General features: G+C 41.2%; 1 pseudogene; it reads right to left on the bottom strand.

Annotated features, from left to right (window-relative positions):
- Positions 1–216: 216 nt before the first annotated feature.
- On the bottom strand, positions 217–849 carry LOC147443283 (uncharacterized; annotated as a pseudogene).
- Positions 850–8,313: the final 7,464 nt, after the last annotated feature.

Here is an 8,313-nt window from a genome sequence, read left to right as displayed (position 1 = left end):
AAGGAGAAGGTCGCATTGAGTTGCGAAAACGAGAGGGATTGAACAGCGGTTGCATTGAAGGACGTGATGTCCGCATTCCGGGTCGAGTTTGTTGAGTTGTTGGAGTAAACATTTGGGATTGACGAGGGTTGAATGGACGTGGTCGAAAGCGGAAGTTTGGGCGATAACCACCAGCAATCATGGCTTGAGGAGTAATTAGAGGGGTACTTGTGGAGGCTATGGTGTTTTACCCCTGTTCCGAATCTGATCTTCCTGTCTTATATTTGCCAGCAAGGTAGTTAGCTTTAAGTTAGGTGTATTAGCATGCTGAGAAACAAAAGATTACCATGAATCAGGTAAAGCTGCAAGCAAAATATTTACTTGGACCTCCTCAGGGTGGTGGAGTCCGGCAATCAAAAAATTGTATTTGGCAGCCTGCCAAGCTTCAAGGAATGCCTCAGTTGTAGGGTATGAAGCCATCTGTATCTCATTGAGTTGTTTGTGGATGAGGACACGGGAGACAATATTGGTTTGTTGATACTGTGTCATGAGAAGTTCCCACATTTCGTAGGCAGTTTCCAGTGTTCGAACAAGTTGAAGTTGTCGATCACCAAGGTGCATGATGATCCCTATTCTGGCCTCGAGGTCTTTCTTCTTCCACGCCGCTTTCTTGTCATCAGTAGGAGGTTGGGCACCGGCTACAATAGGTTGTTTTGCAGGGTCAAGTTCAGATCCATCGGTGACCTCCCAATTTCCAGCTTTCTCGAGGACCATTTTGATGCGAAGACTCCACGGAAGATAATTACTGCCCTGAAGCTTTTCGATTTGGTAAAATTTTGTGTGTGTGGAGGAAGTTGATGCCGCAGCCATGACTTCTTGATAGGTCCGGATCAAATCAAGAGGCGAAGTCTGCAGCAGCAGGAAGCGAGAGGGCTACGAGAGCAGAAAGTTAGCAGTCGTCTGCGATTGATACCATGTTGACGACTATATATAACAGAACATAGATGTATGACTAGAAAACATAAGTATGAATCTTATTAGAGTTGCAGAGACGATGAAGTTGACACATGACAGCTTGATCTGTGTAAACGAGTTCTGTATCTTATTGCTCGCGTTCGTTAGTTATTTACAGGAAGCGTTCTGCCTTTTCATTTCAGGCTGTGACGCTTCGATGTGTTCATTCGTTAATGAGTTTACATAGGTATATTCGATAATAATAATAGACTAGGATTTGTTTATTGCCAACACTGACAGATATGTCAAGACTCGTACATCTACCCATTTACTTCGCTCCTTCGCTTTAGAAGTGCACCTTTATGGCTAGTGTTGGAGCAGGTTGAGGTGTTTGTGGGAAGTGAGGTTGGAGCAAGTCGTGATATTAGTGACATATGAGAAAGAGAGACGGTTATTAAATAAAAAGAATGAGGAATTGAGGAAAGTGAAAAGACGATTGATCACGAGCAAGTGCTGAAGAGTTAAAGAAGGTATAGAAACAGTTACCGGACACCCTAGGATTCTTTTTGTCATGCCAAACGACAACTGTCAAGCATTGCTAGATTTAGCAATTCACCGAAATTAAATGAATCAATTGACGTAGAGCATTTTTCAGACTAGTGACCTTCTCCTTGACAAGGTGTGCAGACATATCTAACACGAAGTCTTGAACATTGCTCCTGGCACTTGATTATCGCATTACTTGCTTCCTTGCGAGCATAGCCTAGAAGGCGATTAAGGTTATTTGGCATGCACTGTGACCACTTAAGTCTACATCGAGTGCACACGACATAGAGTCCGATAACATAGACTCTTACCTAGCCATTTAGGGCTACATCAGTGGAACTTGGACGTGCCTACTGTGCTAAATTTTTGGCACTTGAGAGTGTACTTTGTGGGATCAATTGTGCATATCACACTGAGAGTTTTTGCTATATAAATTTGCACATTTAAGCCTGGAGGAGAGCATTGGATTGATCAGCTGTGCTTGTGAGACATACTTTTGGGTTTTGCATTCCCGTGCTTTAGATCACATTGCCAGTTGTTTAGTACACTTCTTGCACATGGTGCGCTTGAGAACCAATTGAAGCTGGAGACTCACCTGGAGCATTGGTGACCACCTATCGGACACTACAAGCAAATAGACATTCACGACAACATACGACAATAAGTGCCTACGAGAAGAACTAGGGATCCAATTATTGACGATACCATCAGCCAAATCTAGATTCTAGACTTGGATCTTGATTTTAATCCCCTGATTCCGGATCTCATTAGCATTCTTGCTAGCACTTTTGCAATCCTGTGCTAAGTGTAAATCCGAAATTTCCGATAGAGATTGGGCAGTGAGACCGCCACTTAGATTCAAGCCACTTAATTTGACCTAGAGCTGACACAAGTGGACGAGAGCTTTTCACCTTTGGAAAACTGAAGTTTGAAACCGAAATTGGTCTCTAGACCTTCTAATTGACCATTAAAAGCTGCTAATTCTAGCAGATTGAAGTTATCATTCGGGAAGACCCCTGGTCACCCGCTAGAAGGTGTGAAAGCAAGCGGAGGCATAGTGTAAATTAGCAATTCACTCGACAATTTTGCAGTGGATTAGCCTAGACGAAAAGCCCTCAGCTTTGTGATATCAATCGCAAGTTCTGGAGAACTTCGAACACTAGTCTTTAACTAGCCAATCAGTGCATGGGGTGCACAAAGTTCTGTGTGCTAGCTTAAGGCTAATTTAGCTAAAAGTAACCTTGCATATCTCTTCTGAGTTCAAGGTGCAAGGGTGGTAATCAAAGGTAGATCAAGGATCTGTGATAATTGTGAAAGCCAGGTCTTGGTAATTAACTTTTGCAGATTGTGGCTAAACTGAACGTCAACAAGCTCGACCCAGGAATCTACATCAAGAACCAAGAGTCATTGCAGTATAGTGGTAAGTTTCGACAGCCACTACTGTGCCTAAACAGGTCAAGATCCTTGACAAAGCTCGAAACAAAGTAAGTTGCCGGACAAGTCCGGACTTCACAAGCAAGAATCAAGGGGGCCAAGAAGACCCAGGTCCAAAAGCTCGGAAAAAGCCATCCACGACAGCTGAAACAAATCAGAAGAAAGCGACCGGCACAAGGGTGCTGCTATTTTTAGCACAAATCTTGGCTAGCTACGGCTAAGACTGAAGACAACAAAAAGGGAGTGTCAACGAAGCTAGTGTGCATACACTGTACATCAATTAGCAAAGGCAAAAGGTGGAATTGCGTGAATTCAAGCTGTACAATGGCAACTCAAGGTAGTCACTCCCGCAAAAATGAAGCACCAATCACAAGGATCACAAGGGAGCAATTTGTGCTCTACCTAATTGGCCACTACTAGAAATTTTCATGCTATGAGGATACCATCAGGAACTTGTACATCAAGACCAAGAAGGATGCGGCAAAGACGGAGACAGCTCAATATGTGGAGGTCGAAATAGCCAAGAGTCTGCAGCAGTCACATAAGGACTTTGTAGAAGATTGTCTCGGGTCAATTTACATGCGGCACCGGAAGTACATTGATAATGACATAGAGGTGATGCATAAGGATCAATTGGCAGATCTCTACTCATATTTTCCAAGCATTCAATTGTACAAAGATCAAGAAGAAAAACGGCAAATTGGTACCCTCTATATGGATGAAGACGGTAGATATTACCGGGCAGAAACAGAACATGATATTCCGACAGAGGAAGACCAATACTTTTCAGCTGAAGCTGTCGGGTCAAGAGGAGAAAATTACAAATCTAAAGGTGGTAATGTATATCATCTTGTCATGGGATTGCCTCTTGCTCCAAATATGGACAAAAGTACACACAAAGCTGTCACACTGCAACTAGGGTTGACACATCACAAGGTAGCACAAAGCAAAACATTGCACAAATCTCGAGCATTGAACCAAATAAAGAAACTGCACAAGCACATCACATTGCAGAAGCAGGTACTACACTGGAAGATTCAGTTATCAAGATAGCGCAACTTCAGAAAGAGCTAGCTAGGTCACAAGATCTACTTGACAAAGCGCAAATAATGGCCAAAACCGGCATAAGTAAGATGCCATCTTCAGATATGGAATCCTCTCGGATGGGGGGAGTCCAAATCAAGAGCCAAAGAGAAGGAAATTTCTCTTTGAAGAAGGGAATTCAAGCGATAGAACAAAGTCCAACCTGGCAAAAGGCTGAGTTCTTTTCAGAAAGTCCAATACAAATCCAAGAAGCCATGCAAGATGCAGAAATGGAAGAGAGACCACCAGAAATTCAAGATGCTCAATGTACGATGTCGAGTAAAGTGTGTAAGGTTGATATGGATCAAGATGAAGTGGGTCTCTATAAGTTCTTTGATCTTGAGACCGAGACTGCCACATACTACATATGCGTGGATCCGAGGCTTGAAGAGCTCAGTGATCAGAAAGTTCTATATTGGTTTACCTCAGTGAACCCAACAGATCAAGCAGTCATTGTGGTAGACAAATACTGCAGACAATATTAGATAGCTCATCTAGAGAATATGGATGATTTTACCATTCATGGGCACCCAGTAAGTCATATGCTTGCACCTCGCCCAAGAGCATCATCGAGAAATGTGGCAGCGAGAGACACAGTTCAATCTGCGCATACAGTGCAAACCTCACCAAGATCAAGACGAAAACATAGCCCTAAGGCTATGCAGAAGCCACAGGTCCAAGACCATATGCTGATGGGAGAATTGGCACTACAGCTGCTAGAAGGCCTGGAAGAAGATTTGATTTTATACAGAAGCAACAATGGAGGCTATTTTCAGCTTCTCCAAGACAAGATGACAGACAAGTCAGTGGGCGCCCAGACTTTGGGCGGCCGGGCAAAGCACAGGCGCCTATACCCCAACACCTTCTGACAGTTTCCTTTTATGATTTTATTTTTTACTACTCTCCCATGTTCTTCATCCCCTTCTAAGCCCCCCCTTTGGCAAGGTTGTAACTCCTCACATTGTACCACCTCAAAGGTTGATGGATTACTGTTTGATTTTGTGAAAACTTTGGCTTCTTGCATGATAGGTTCCTCCATGCTTAACATACATGGGTCATACCAATGCTTTTCAACATCCTCAAACACTTCTTGAAGATTATCCTCACGTGGATTCAACTCACACTCTTCTACTTTGTTTTGGAGTTGGCATTCCATGTACACAATCATCTCTTTATGATCAATGTGGTCTATGATCTCCCCACCTATGATTTCATCTTCTTCTTCACTCCCTTCTTTTAGACAAGATACACTCTCAGAACATTCCATAAGATCAAGGTTACCTTCAAGGTCTTCATTCTCATGTTGCACAAAAGCTTCGTCTGCTCGGACTAGAAATTAATCCTCTGCCAAAAGGTTGGATGTATCCATTATTGAATCATCAATGCCATTTGAGATATCTTGTGTCGACTTTTGCATGATTTTGATAAAGGTAGAAGAAAGAGATTCCACATTTGAATCTTGGCCACACACTTTAGCACTTGAATAATCACTTGGCATGTAAGTAACTTCTTCAACATTTGTCGGAGTAGAAGGAGACAAGTATGGCAAAGGAGATGACTCCTTGATAGAAACACTTTCATGATGGTTGGTTCTTCGAGCATGATAAAAACCATTTTTGATGTAGAAGTACTTGTGAAACTTCCTTCGGGCAATAGTGACCGCTTCTTCAAAGGTAGAGAGTCCACTACAAGTAACCTTAGTCTTTAGGAAAGGAGACAAACCCGAAATAAATTGCTCCAATTTTACATAATCTGGAAATGTAGAACTAAACCCACATCCTCCCCATTGACGAGAAAAAATATCCTCATAAACATAGTAGTCTTCACCATGTTGTTGAAGTCTCCCTAATGAAGCCCATGCATTCTCCGTTGTTGGAACTGGTCTTCAAAGCTTTGGAAATTTGGGTATACCCATCTTCAATCTGAGAAGACATACTCCAAAACCATCTTCAAAGCTTTGAAAATTTGGGTATACCCATCTTCAATCTGAGAAGACATACTCCAAAGCCATTGCTCAGCGTTGCCTCTAAGGCATAGCCATAGAAAATCCCCTTTTTCAATGTCATCCTTTTTACCAAGGATACAACAAACCATTCTAAAATCAGCAAGAAAATCATCAACATCTTCTTCTAAATTTCTGAAGAAGATTGGGATATCATCAAAGGTATAGCATGTCATAGTCTCTCAATGCTAGAGCCACACAAAGATTAGTTCCAAACAATCATTTTCTCTCATGACATCAACTAACTACACAAAGTTTTGAAAGGTCTTTCAACATGAATTCTAAACTCTTATGTGAAAATGTTTTTTTCCTTTCTTATGTTATGCTAATCCAAACCCTATTCTAGATCAATTTTTTTTGCCTTGAAATTAAACTCGGTTATACAAGTTTCATGATTCATATAATCTACTTGATTACGATAAAATTCAAGCATTCATGCAATACAACAACAATAAGCACAAAGTCATTCCTCAGTGGGGGCACCAATTTGAGGCGGTCTGGGGCGGGCAACAAGAGAGGCGACCTCTAAACACCTCTCAAGACTCCCGTGCTACTCAATTGGGGTTGGGGCAACCACAAGCAAGAAACAACAATAACAAACCCATAGCCAAACAAATGAAGGGGCACCACCTAGTTATGGTATGCGAACTAGGACACAAGAGAGATTTTGGCACAACCAAGAGGATGCGCCACAAAACACACACAAGCAACCTCACACCAAGACTCACATAAAATAGGCCAGAGAGAGCTAGAGCAAAGGGAAGAGAGAGAGGAATGTGTGTGTGTGTGTATAGAAGTGTGGAAAGAGGTGAGAGAAGACTAAGGGCTACTTGTGAGAAAAGTGGGCAGACTGGGGTCCACTCAAAAAATCATAGCTCACCGGTGGTTGCTCCAAAAATCACCGAAATATTTGAGGTGATTATTCAGCTTTTTTTCCACATTTTCTCTTTTGACCACCGCTCCAAATTCGGAGTGGAGATGGGTGCCAAAAATCTCACCAAAAAGCTTGTTTTTTATGCCTGCAAAAGTCTTTTAGTGGCCCCCTCCTTGTTGAATTTGTACAATGCATCCAAGAGTGAGCCCCTCTTTTGTCATATCATAATACAAAGCATCCAAGTTTCCCTTTACACATGCATGGAGGAGGATTATTGGTGAATAAAGCAATATATACATGGTGGGACTAGTGTATGGACTATTCATGGATTTTAGCTCAATGAGCACATGGTGTTAGAATAATGAGTAAAAATAATAATAAAAAATATGGAGAAATTATGGATATGGAAAGATATTGGAATCATATGATATGGTCCCTCTTTGTATTATTTTGGGTGAAAGAGGAAAAGGTATGCAAGTAAATAATATAATAAACGTGACTAAGAGAGTAGAAATCAATTTTTGTTTTCACGAGGGTGAGGGTGAAAATGTGGGGGTGATTTGTATAAAAGAGAAATATGAGATTAGAGTATGTACACATTGGCAAATATATACTTATGGTGTAAGAGGATGAAAGAAGGCATACACAGGCTTAATAAAACACACACCTACGTATAAATATTTAAAAAAAATATCAATAAAAATCCCTATATTTAGGCCATATATACAATGCAATATTTACACACAAATTGGCCATAATATATTTTATTTTATTTATTTATTTGGCTGAACTAGCCCAATAACTAGCTAGCTGAGGGTTTTTAAGAAAATATGGGGAAAGTCCCCTAACTCACACACGCCTATGTACAGTGAAATGGTAGGGATAGCCACAGTGTTTGGGTGATTTGGGTAGGGTGAGGTAGCTTACTATGGCAATTATGGAAAGCCAAAAAACGGCTATCACCATCTTAACTCTTCTCGCACAGCATATGGTTAACCATGCATACATCTGTGCAAGCATATAGAATGTCCCATTGGTGGACATTTGCATTAGGCACGCTTTTTGTGTTCCACCCATGCACTCACCTTACAGGTACCAGCCAGGACAACAACTCAAATCAACTGTGTGACAACAATGACTCAACACTTGACGACGGCTACATTGCTTATTCACTCACATTGTATTATCAAGTAGCCTACCTTATTAATGTACCTTATTTAACAGAAAGTGTGACAACCAGGGCCTAAGTACATTAATAAGTACCCATGCAAGTATACCATTGGGCATTTTTTTCCATGTGGTTTTTCTCCATTGGTAATCCAGGTATTAAGACCCTAACCTAGTGTACATACAACCTTTCCATTTTTTACTTTTATTTTACTTTTACACTCATCCAAAATTTACTTCACAATTGAGCCTTTAATGCTAATTACCATATCAA

Source organism: Adiantum capillus-veneris, chromosome 14, assembly GCF_014529385.1.
Source record: "Adiantum capillus-veneris isolate H3 chromosome 14, ASM1452938v2, whole genome shotgun sequence".
Taxonomy (NCBI): Eukaryota; Viridiplantae; Streptophyta; class Polypodiopsida; order Polypodiales; family Pteridaceae; genus Adiantum; species Adiantum capillus-veneris.
Note: the sequence above shows the minus strand (reverse complement) of the source record. Positions and strands in the feature narration are given on the sequence as shown.